This window comes from Micropterus salmoides, unplaced genomic scaffold, assembly GCF_014851395.1.
Source record: "Micropterus salmoides isolate LMB-PRFRI ecotype aquatic unplaced genomic scaffold, ASM1485139v1 Ms_hic_scaffold_4, whole genome shotgun sequence".
NCBI lineage: Eukaryota > Metazoa > Chordata > Actinopteri > Centrarchiformes > Centrarchidae > Micropterus > Micropterus salmoides.
In genome coordinates, this window is record NW_024043372.1 from 4,027,017 (window position 1) to 4,039,012 (window position 11,996).

The 11,996-nt window shown below is 39.7% G+C and overlaps 1 protein-coding gene and 1 long non-coding RNA gene across 3 annotated transcripts in view; both read left to right on the forward strand.

Annotated features, from left to right (window-relative positions):
• The window catches only part of LOC119886073 (butyrophilin-like protein 10), a 72,775-nt gene that overhangs the window by 6,998 nt on the left and 53,781 nt on the right, over positions 1-11,996 (forward strand). The window lies entirely within an intron of this gene.
• LOC119886109 lies at positions 1,748-3,009 on the forward strand. Its single transcript, XR_005441447.1, has 3 exons — positions 1,748-1,933; positions 2,708-2,845; positions 2,990-3,009. It is a non-coding gene; the product is annotated as an uncharacterized LOC119886109 (long non-coding RNA).

The window sequence follows — 11,996 nt, forward strand, 5'->3', positions numbered from 1 at the left end:
TCTGTCAGTGGCCAAGTCACAATAACACATGGTTTTACTGAATAATTAAGTACATTTAATTTCTTAAATAGGTTATTACTCGACTACTGATCATTTCCTCCCACGGGTTTTCTGCAGGACAGCGTTCATATGCTGCTCAAACACACCATGTTATAAGTGGATCTGACAGGGGCTACTCTTGTGTGGGCAACGCTCCTCCTTGTTTGCAAAGCTTGACCTGATGTAACTATTTCATTTTTTGTTTTTTTGCATTTACAGATGTAATTCTTGCTAGTGTGCTGACTTTCTTCAATATGATGGTGTGTGTGTGCCCTCGGTGAAACACCGGTAACAGCAGAGGACAGAAGCTGCGCCTGTAAATGACACCAAAACATACCCATATACTTTTTCTGTTGGTTTGGCATAAGTGCTGTGAAAAAAATGCATTTTGCAATTTGTTCACTGTAAAGTACAACGATAGCTGGAATCAAGTAACATACTCACATTATATAAACTAAAAATTTGGAGTTCCTTCTTGCAACACACAACATATACTTAAGTGTAGGCCTATATGAATATATGGTAACAAATAAAATAAAACAATACAGTTATTTATTTACACATATACAGACACAGTGCATTTTTAAAATTTGCATCTGGGGTGAATGTAAACAGCAGCAACCAGGTGATAATATGAAATTTTCATCTTCACAATATACAGTCTGACATCTGGGAGTCCATCTTAACTGCGTTTGAGCACCAAACATCATCGATGTAAAACATCGTCCTCTCCTCTTGAGTCGTTCACTGACAGCTCGGAACATGGACCACCTGTCGAGTGCTTGATCCGGGATGTTGATGAGGCAGGTCTCTGAACTCCGTTCTCTGGTCAACATGAGTACCGTTTTGTCCAGACCGGATCTTAAGGAGCAGAATTAGGCTCAGCCTAATATCTGTGACTGTCTGAGAAAGCACAAGACTACAGGAAAGGGGAGAAATTGTGTTAGTAACATGCAATAATGGGATGAGGTTGCATACAGAGGGAGCGAAAGTAGAGGAGAGAGGAGCTCAGTGCATCATGGGAAATCCCCCGGCAGTCTAGGAGTATAGCAGCATAACTAATGGATGGTTCAGGACTCACCTGAGCCAGCCCTAACTATAAGCTTTATCAAAGAGGAAAGTCTTAAGCCTACTCTTAAATGTGGAGATATATTTGTATTTTATAAAAGCTAGATTTATACCTGAACAATCTGTTGCAATTCAATACAACAGCTCTGCTATAAATTCTACCTTTTCCAAGTTTATAATGTTCAGTTTTTGTTGATTTTGTCTGAAACATGTAAATTCAGTTACATGTTGTTACTGAGCTCATAGTTAAAGTTGCTGTTGTGCTGGAATACGTTATACGTTGTCGTATATTTACAGACATGAGGCGACGCTTAGTTTCCAGACTTTTGGTAGAAGTTAGAAATGTTTGAAATATCATGTCCTATCTAACAATGCTGGGAGGAGCAACTGAGGCTGATACTGTGCTTTTCTGTTCCTCTGTGTTTTTCTGTTAAACACACTTTAATCCTCATTTACAAGCAGAGAAGAGACGAACAAGAAACATCACAGTGTTACATTTATAATCCTGTTATTGTCCTTTTATAGCTGATGTGTCTGTTTACGTGTTCACAGGAGCATCTCCAGAGCCGTCTGTCAAGATACTTAATCAAACGCAGGACGTGGCCCTGCTGCAGTGTGAAGTTAGGTGCTTTTCAAACCTACAGTAGAGTGGCAGGACAGTGCTGCAAACAAACTTCCTGCTGAGGAGCCACAGGTCTCAGAAAGAGGAGGCAGCTTCTACATCATCCTCCAAACTACTGTGAAGAAGACCGACCGCTATCGCTGTGTAGCCACACAGGAGGAGATCAAACATCGATTTATACTGAGACCTACGTGTTTATCTGTGGTGAGATTCTTCCTGGTTGTGTTTTTAACATGTCATTCATTTTAATAGTTGTGTTATTAGTATTTAAGTGTCTTCAGACTGAACTCAAAGCAGGTTGTGATGAAGACGTCTGCAGAAGTGTAAAAAGTGTCAAACTGAGTGAAAGCTTCACTCTTATACTGAGACTCTGAGACTTCATGAATCTACAGAGATGAGAGGAAGAATGAGAGGGTCTGCAGGGAAATAACAGAAAGAAACTCTGAGATCAGTCTGATCAAACACAGGAACACAAGAATTTAGTAAACTTCACTCACAAACCCAGTAACAGATTTATAAATGGCTGCTGCAGCCTGATCCTGAGGATCGACATGAAAACAAGTTACACTGATAACTGAAAGATGACTTTCTTATAATTATGAGAAGATACTTTTCTGTAGTTATATGAAATCAGTGACTTTGTTGATGAAAGATAAATTTAAAAAATGACTTGTGTAAAGCTGCAACAACAATTATTTTCATTTTTTATTACTCTCTATTCTTTAACATAATTTAAAAAAAATTAGTAATGTAATGGTAAAGAACGCTTTGTCACCCACTGTGTCGAGCAGGAGCACATCAGCCATATAACCAGTGCTGAGTGAGCTCATCCTATTGGTGGTTTTATCTGCAAATAGTTTTATACTTTAGCAGCATGGCCGCCTCAGTAGTAGTTCTGTGTAGGTAATAACCAGTGTGCTGTACATGAGATACAGTTTACATTCTGAGTGTGACTCTAGGTTTTGTTGTGTGTTTCAGAGAAACTGTTTGAGGACACGAGCAGCAGAGGGGACGTCACAGGATGGTTTTTTAGTGGATTATCTTTAGGAGCTCTACCTCTGGCAGTTCTATCTTCACTTGTAGCTACAAAGTTCATCACAGTACGCTGTAATAAAGGTGAGTTTATATAATGGATTGTATCAACATATTCACAGACATGTGCAGACATCAACATCACAGATACTTAACAGAAACCATCTCATGTCATAATGGTCTCATCTTTTCAGATATATAAATATATATAATGTCTTTATTTGACAGGAGCAGCTGAAGAGAGACCGAAACCAGGGAGAGAGACATGATGACATGCAGCACAGGATCCGAACTTGTGTAATCCAACCTGTGCGCTACACCAGGTGAGCTACTGGACGCCCTTATGTTTATGCCTTTATTTATTGGTTCTTTGATATAAATATAGCTGTAAATATAAATTGTCCATTAAATTGATGTTGTCCTTTTGATTTCCCAAAATGTGAAATTATTTCTTTAAGTTTTTTTAAGATCTTTGAACATCGTTCACTTCTTGTTTTTCCATTTTGTCTCTGGAAACATTTGAAAGTAAAAGTCCTGAATATTCTGCCTGTCTGCTGATACTCACCACCATTTAAATGATTTGATTATCTCCTGAAGTGCAACTGTAAAAACAAACTGTGCTGTTATGTCCTGATTCTTAAAATGATCGAATACACCAAAATATCTGTGCAGTATTCTGAGGTGAAACATCAGCTCTGAGTCAAAGCTCGCTCATTATTTGTGTTTGTTTGATGTCATCTGGTTTGTGACTGAAATATTCACAAATGACAGAACTAACAGGTCTAAAACAAAGGGAATGAATAATCAGAAAACACATTGTAGATAGTGGCGAGGCAAAACTATTTAGTAATGTTAAACTAATATGTTGGTAACAATATGATAAACTTCTAACAATAAAATGGTTTCATCAGTGCAATATTTGGATTATATAATTGGTAATATGATGAAATAATGGGGTAATAACCTGATAATAATGAGGTAATATAGTATAATATTATAAATAGTTTAGAATATAGGTTGATGTCACAATATTATTCGCTTCTATCAACACAATATCTTCAAAATCACATGAAAAACATTCTGTCCTGTTTCAAGGTAATACTGTATAAATTTATTGGTTATTATAAACACTGATACTGATTTATCTGCAATTACTCATATTAATTTATCGATCGGGCTCTAGTACAAATTAAATGTTTAATGCTGTGACTTTTTACCTGAAAAACAAATTCTCTGAATCAAGGCTGCAAAATGCTGAACTACCTTTTTCCATTTCATTTATTAGTAATTTTCTGTCCTCGCACATGCAGTGTTACATATATACATTTTACAGAGTGCACATCTGTTAAGTTTCTGTCAACTCTACAGTAACTTTACCTTTGCCTCCAACCTTAGTGATCACCTTACAGTGGTTTTTCATCTTTATTTTATCGTTAGGTTACCACATTGTTACTAAAATATTACTCTAATTCTATTCTAATTGCCGCGTTGCTATCTCTAAATGTGTTTTCTCATTATTAACCTTTGCTTTTGACTCTTAAAGTGTTACATACATTTAGTCTAATATTATCCAGATATACCCATTGTTAATACGAAGCTATTACCCGGTATTACTTCGGTAATTACATGGTATAACATATTACCTCTTTAATATTAAAGTATTACCATGTTACCTGAGGTCGCATTTCAAAAAAAATCAGACTATGAAGGTAAATATGGTGCAAAATGTGAGAACTTGTAGACTTGATGTGAGCACTTGTAGAACAAAAATCTGAACTTGTATGTTGGAATTTTTTTGGCACATTGTAAGGCTGTGCCATGTTGAGCGAGTACATTTGTGAAGTTGCAGAGACAAATTCGAGAGGTTGTAATTACCAAGTTGTGGTTGTACTGGAAAATGGACTCAGGTAAAACAAACAAAAAACAAACAAAAAGAGTAAATGTTGCATTTCAAGTCTACAGCTGTCTTTGTATTTATGTAAATATCAATCCACACATTTGTGAATATATATTGAGAACACGCGTGTGTGGAAGGTGTTTGAGTGTAACTTTCAACATACAAGTTAAGATGTATTTTATACAAGCTTTCATGTTTTTTTTCTTTCTGGGACTTCAAATTCAGCTCACATGTTCCTGAATGTTTTATACAACCAAGAATTTTAACATACAGGTTCAGATTTTTGTCCAACAAGTTGTATTCTACAAGTGCTCACATTTTGTATCGTAAAGTAGCCCAAATCTGAACTGGAAAAAATCAGATCAATGTGAAACAATCTGATCTGGCCTTAGAGTCAAGGAAAAACTATGGAGATCAATAAACTGTCAGCTCTGTGACTGTGTAATATATACTTTTCTTTTCTGCAGGTTCTTGTGTGCAGACGCACAGTCGTTGTAAAGATCCTACAGAGGTCGTGTAAAGGTGTGTGTGAATGAATCATGCATATTAGTTTCAAACTTCAAAAACCATTTAAACAGCAGGGAAAACATGAAAAATGATCTGCATATTGTAGACAAAGGGTAAACACTAGAGTCTCCTCAGTCCAGTCCAGAAGTTCAGCATTTACACTCGTTACACTGTCTCCACCCAGTGGACATGTGATTGTTTTTCTGCACAGGATTGAACACTTAGAATAAGGAGCCTGTCTCCAGTGCGATGACGTGAGCGCGGGTTTGTTTCAGCTAAAATGCACGGAATGTAATGTGTTATAGTAAAACTGTTTTTTACACACTACTGCACCATTTCATTCACTGTCATTCATGACAACGAATGAATTGAGGCTAAGCTTTAATTTTTTGTGGAATGAACACAGATCGAGAATATTTGTGTCTGACTTGGTGTGAAAAATCATTAATGAATATTCTACTCTGTTTTGTTTCCGGTGTGAAACGGTCTTTAATCAGCTAGATATGGGACATGACTGGTCTTAGGCCCGCTAAACACTGTATTTCATCGCTTTAATGTGAATTTTGTTTTTTCTTAGAATGAATGTAAAGAAAAATATTACTTTTGTTTTGTTGTTGAAGTTTTTGTTGAAATACAGGATTGTCTTTTTACAGTTTAACACTAATGGTCGTTGGCTCATAAGTATTGAATGTGATCATATCGCTCTGCATCCATTATGTAAAAACTGATGTGTTTTATGTTTATAGTTTGTAATAACACATTTAAATCATTGACCCATGTTTGCCAGGGAGTTAAATGTGCTCAGGAGTTTTCTTTTGAAAAAGTAATTTATTATATTTTATTATGTTTTTACGTCTACTTGACGTCAAACCAACATGTTGAATGTTATTTTCTCAGGAAACATTTTCAAAGCTGAATTAAAGATCATATAAAAGTGCTCTTATTGGAATAATAGTTAAACTGATGTAGCACAGTTGTCTTTATTTTTTGTGGAAGTTACTCGGTTCACCAGGTGAAGTAGTGACGGAACGCTGCTCCAGTTCTGTTCACCTTTATTTCCTGTCACCAACTGCTGTTGAATAAAAGCATTAATGTCATACAAACATTCCTAATGGTGTTTTTATTTTAAAGTAAAGAATAAAAATCGTTATGGGACTGATTAAACACCTATTTTTGAACTTAACATCTTTTAATATCAATTGATTTAAATAAAATACAGTAAACCAGTAACAACAAGTCATTTCATGTTTATACATTGAGATTGAGATAATTCTTCTATGTTCAATAAAGAAGCAGTTTACACAAAACAATATTAGAGTTCTGTTACACATTTTTAAATCAGCCTCAAGACTTTTCTTTCTTTGTGTGTTTTTGAAGGTTTTTTTTAGGTTTTAATGTTGGCGATTTTAGGAAAGAGTAATTAGTGATGATCCAATCTGGCAATAACTGTATGGGTCTCTTGATGTATGAAAACTACCCATTAATATTTCATAATCATTTACTTGTTGATTATAATTTGTATTATTTATCTAAATCTGCAAAGTAACAACAAACTAAAGTTGTCAGATAAATATAGTGGAGTAAAAGGTAAATCAACAACTCTCGACTGCCGCTTCAAGAGTCAATCAGACACCATCCCCGGTGACTCCTCCGATCAGCTTCTACCAGTCCACCACATCTTTCCCCCCCTCCCCATAGCTGGCCAGCTCCACCCCCTCCCCTCCTCTCTCCATCATGAGAGGGAAGTCAACGGTCTTTTCAGGAGGCAGAAACCTCGCAAAGCAGCTGGGCCAGACTCTGTCTCCCCATCTACCCTCAAGCACTGTGCTGATCAGCTATCTCCGGTGTTCACAGACATTTTTAACACCTCTCTGGAGACATGTCATGTGCCAGCCTGCTTCAAAGCCTCCACTATCATCCCTGTCCCCAAGAAACCAAGGACAACTGGACTAAACGACTTCAGACCCGTCTTGTGTTGCCCCACCTTTAATCAGTCACAGACCCTCTCTTGGACCCCCTGCAGTAATGATGCAGTAAACATGGCCCTTCAATTCATCCTCCAGCACCCGGACTCCCCAGGAACCTACGTCAGGATCGACACAACAGTCATCGGCCTCACGGTGATGAGTCGGCCTACAGACGGGAGGTTGATCAGCTGGCTCTCTGGTGCGGTCAGAACAACCTGGAGCTTAACACACTCAAAACTGTGGAGATGACCGTGGACTTCAGGAGGAGCCCCCCCACTCTGCCCCCCATCACCATACTCAACAGCCCTGTATCTGCTGTGGAATCCTTCAGGTTTCTGGGATCACTATAACCCAGGACCTGAAGTGGGAGCCCAACACTGACACCATCATCAAGAAGGCCCAGCAGAGGATGTACTTCCTGCGTCAGCTCAGGAAGCTCAACCTGCCCGAGGAGCTGCTGATCCAGTTCTACACAGCCATCATCCAGTCTGTCCTCTGCACCTCCATCACTGTCTGGTTTGGATCTGCCACCAAAAAGGACAGGAGCAGACTACAACGGACAGTCAGGACTGCAGAAAAAATAACCGGTGCCAACCTGCCCTCCATTCAGGACTTACACATTTCCAGAGTCAGGAAACGGGAAGGAAACATCACTGCAGATCCATCTCACCCGGGATACAACCTGTTCCAGCTCCTCCCCTCTGGTAGGCGCTACAGAGCACTGTACGCCAAAACCAACAACTGCAATCTTCCATCACTTCAGGACCTGTACACCTCGAGGACTCTGCAGCGAACAGGAAAGATTGCAGCTGACTCCTCCCACCCCGGACACAAACTGTTTCAGACTCTCCTCTCTGGCAGGAGGCTGCGGTTCATCAGGACCAAAACCTCTCACCACAAAAACAGTTTCTTCCCGGGCCCGGGTCCCCCACTGACACTCCCCCCTTTCAAATGCGGTAAATGTCTCTGCAAATGTAATCATGCACAAACCTCGCATATTGTTGTATATTGTTATGTTGTCAATTTATATATTTATGTACACAATATTCTCTTCCGATGCAATACGTCTGCACACAACACACAAACCCAGAAAAATGCACATGTAAATATCTGCCACATTGTTCTTTCTGTGCAAATAGTTGTATTATTTTTCTCTATTGTTTTTATTATTCTTATATAACTTGCATTGTCTATTCCATATTTATATATTTCTGCATTTATGTCAACTGTATGTTTTTCTGTGTGTAGCACCTTATCACCAAAGCAAATTCCTCCTATGTGTAAAGCACTACTTGGCAATAAAGCTTCTTCTGATTCTGATTAACTTGGATCTTTTAGCTTCACTGCAGAATGATTTTGTGGCGTAACAACTAGTTTGGAAGTCAGTAGTGATCCAGTATGAAACGAACACTGTGTGAAGTGGAGGTGCAGGTCACAAACACTGAGAATAGACATCTGAGTGAAGTAGGAGTCAGCTTGTCTTATATACTATAAATAAATTGGCCAGCAAACTGGCCTGACCTTAACCCTATAGAAAATCTATGGGGTATTGTGAAGAGGAAGATGCAATACGCCAGACCCAACAATGCAGAAGAGCTGAAGGCCACTATCAGAGCAACCTGGGCTCTCATAACACCTGAGCAGTGCCACAGACTGATGGACTCCATGCCACGCTGCACTGCTGCAGTAATTCAGGCAAAAGGAGCCCCAACTAAGTATTGAGTGCTGTACATGCTCATACTTTTCATGTTCATACTTTTCAGTTGGCCAACATTTCAAAAAATCCTTTTTTTGTATTGGTCTTAAGTAATATTCCAATTTTCGGAGATACTGATTTAGGGATTTTTATTAGTTGTCAGTTTTAATCATCACAATTAAATGAAATAAACATTTGAAATATATCAGTCTGTGTGTAATGAATGAACTTTTGAATGCTGGCGGTGCTTCCACTCTAGTGGTAGCATTAGACGGAGTCTACAACCCACACATGTGGCTCAGGTAGTGCAGCTCATCCAGGATGACACATCAATGCGAGCTGTGGCAAGAAGGTTTGCTGTGTCTGTCAGCGTAGTGTCCAGAGCACGGAGGCGCTACCAGGAGACAGGCCAGTATATCAAGAGACGTGGAGCAGGCCGTAGGAGGGCAACAACCCAGCAGCAGGACCGCTACCTCCGCCTTTGTGCAAGGAGGAGCAGGAGGAGCACTGCCAGAGCCCTGCAAAATGACCTCCAGCAGGCCACAAATGTGCATGTGTCTGCTCAAACGGTCAGAAAGACTCCATGAGGGTGGTATGAGGGCCCGACGTCCACAGGTGGGGGTTGTGCTTACAGCCCAACACCGTGCAGGACGTTTAGAATTTGCCAGAGAACAACAAGATTGGCAAATTTGCCACTGGTGCCCTGTGCTCTTCACAGATGAAAGCAGGACACTGAGCACATGTGACAGAGTCTGGAGACGCCGTGGAGAACGTTCTGCTGCCTGCAACATCCTCCAGCGTGACCGGTTTGGCGGTGGGTCAGTAATGGTGTGGGGTGGCATTTCAGCCCTCCATGTGCTCGCCAGAGGTAGCCTGACTGCCATTAGGTACCGAGATGAGATCCTCAGACCCCTTGTGAGACCATATGCTGGTGCGGTCGGCCCTGGGTTCCTCCTAATGCAACACAATGCTAGACCTCATGTGGCTGGAGTGTGGCAGCAGTTCCTGCAAGAGGAAGGCATTGATGCTTTGGACCGGCCCGCCCGTTCCCCAGACCTGAATCCAATTGAGCACATCTGGGACATCATGTCTCGCTCCATCCACCAACGCCACGTTGCACCACAGACTGTCCAGGAGTTGGCGGATGCTTTAGTCCAGGTCTGGGAGGAGATCCCTCAGGAGACCATCCGTCACCTCATCAGGAGCATGCCCAGGTGTTGTAGGGAGGTCATACAGGCATGTGGAAGCCACACACACTACTGAGCCTCATTCTGACTTGTTTTAAGGACATTACATCACAGTTGGATCGGCCTGTAGTTTGGTTTTCCACTTTGATTTTGAGTGTGACTCCAAATCCAGACCTCCATGGGTTGATAAAATTTGATTTCCATTGATCATTTTTGTGTGATTTTGTTGTCATCACATTCAACTATGAAAAGAAAGGAGTATTTAATGAGATTATATTTCATTCATTCAGATCTAGGATGTGTTATTTTAGTGTTCCCTTTATTTTTTTGAGCAGTGTAGTATCACCCTATTGAGACCAAGGAGGGCAACGATGTACATTTAAATTACTTTTGTTGGCACAGAATCTTGTCTATAAAGGTCTATGAAAACAATGTGTTTAGCGTTTTGTTTTTGTGCTAAGCAGTTGTTATGTAAAGTTAATACTACCAACGTAACATATTTGCTGGTATTAGTTAATGTCACTCAAGGTTAAGATCTAATCATGCTGTAAATGGCAGACTGACCGTTGTAAGATATTTTTGAAGTATACATGCCAAAAGTAAGCTTAGTCATGGTTTAAAGATCTAATAATGTTCATAAGAAAGTGTGATTCTACAATTTCTACAGTGTGCTACAGCTGCTTGGCTACTGCAGTGAATCGTAGTGTATTTTTCAGGAGTTAACGATCCGCTTTGCATTAACTGTTTGAAACCAGACCAATGTAAACTAACCTGCTTTATGCTTGACACAAGTTCTGTTGTAACATTTGTTTTTATACAATGTTACGTTATATGTTTTTGAATGTTCAACTCTCAGGGTTAGTCACTCAGAACAACCATCTTGTCTTGGTATTTCTTAGCACAATCATCAGTTTACACACAAAGCCATGTTACCATATTGTTACTTTACATTACTGTACTATTACTGTGTATATGGTGCACACTATTACAGATGCATCTCTACATACAGGACATGTGGAAGGTAATCTGGCACTCTGGCAGAAAGCAATTGAAAGTACACTGTAAACCCAGATTTTGTTTCTAATTAAACTTACGAGTGATCATTACTTTATGTTTTGTCAAAACCTGCTATCATTACTAAACAACATTAGTTGTTTGTACTATTTAGCTGAAAGATTAATTGCACTAATCATGTTTAGTAGAGATAACTTGGTATGTTTAGTTTCATAAGGAAGGGGAGGGGCTAATTCAAAAACCTGCCTGGTCACGTGAAAAGACCTGAGTCTAACGTGCGTCCAAGAGGCTCTACACCTGGCGGGACGAGCACAGGCCTCGGCAGCAGAAGGTACCCTGACTAGGAAGCAACATTACTGCAAGTGGAATGGTTAGTATTTAAAATAACTATTGTAGCCTACTTATCTTTGTGGGAATTTTTAATACCCAAAAGCTTGCAGATAATTTGTTGACGCAACTTTTTTCCCCCGTCTAATGTTACTGTTTGAACCTGTGCATGGTGTTAATACATGCTTATTGCTAACACTAGCTAGCTAAGTTACTCAAAAAAGTGTCATCTGAATGTTAAAGTTAGCTTAGTGTTAACAGTCTAAGGATTGCTCACATATCGGCGAGTTTGCTCGACTGCAAAGGAGTGTAAATTAGCTCTCGCTGTGATGGTGTAAATAGTAATGAATAATTATCGATTTTCAAATATTGCACCTGTAAATACAGAACGGAATATTTTGTAGCCTTTTTTGCCGTCAATACTGCCGACGTTGTCTTTGCTGTAATCAAATCAGTATATATTTATGTTTAACATGAAGTGTATTACTGCTTGAGTGCAGTAAATCTATGGGAAACATCCATATGTAAAGTTACAGACAAGGCTAGCAGCAGCAGCAGCGCCGCGTCAGACACGTTTCTGGTGTGCAAAGACAAAACACCACGAAGCTGACACATGCCGGTTTTCTCTGTAAAACAGGCG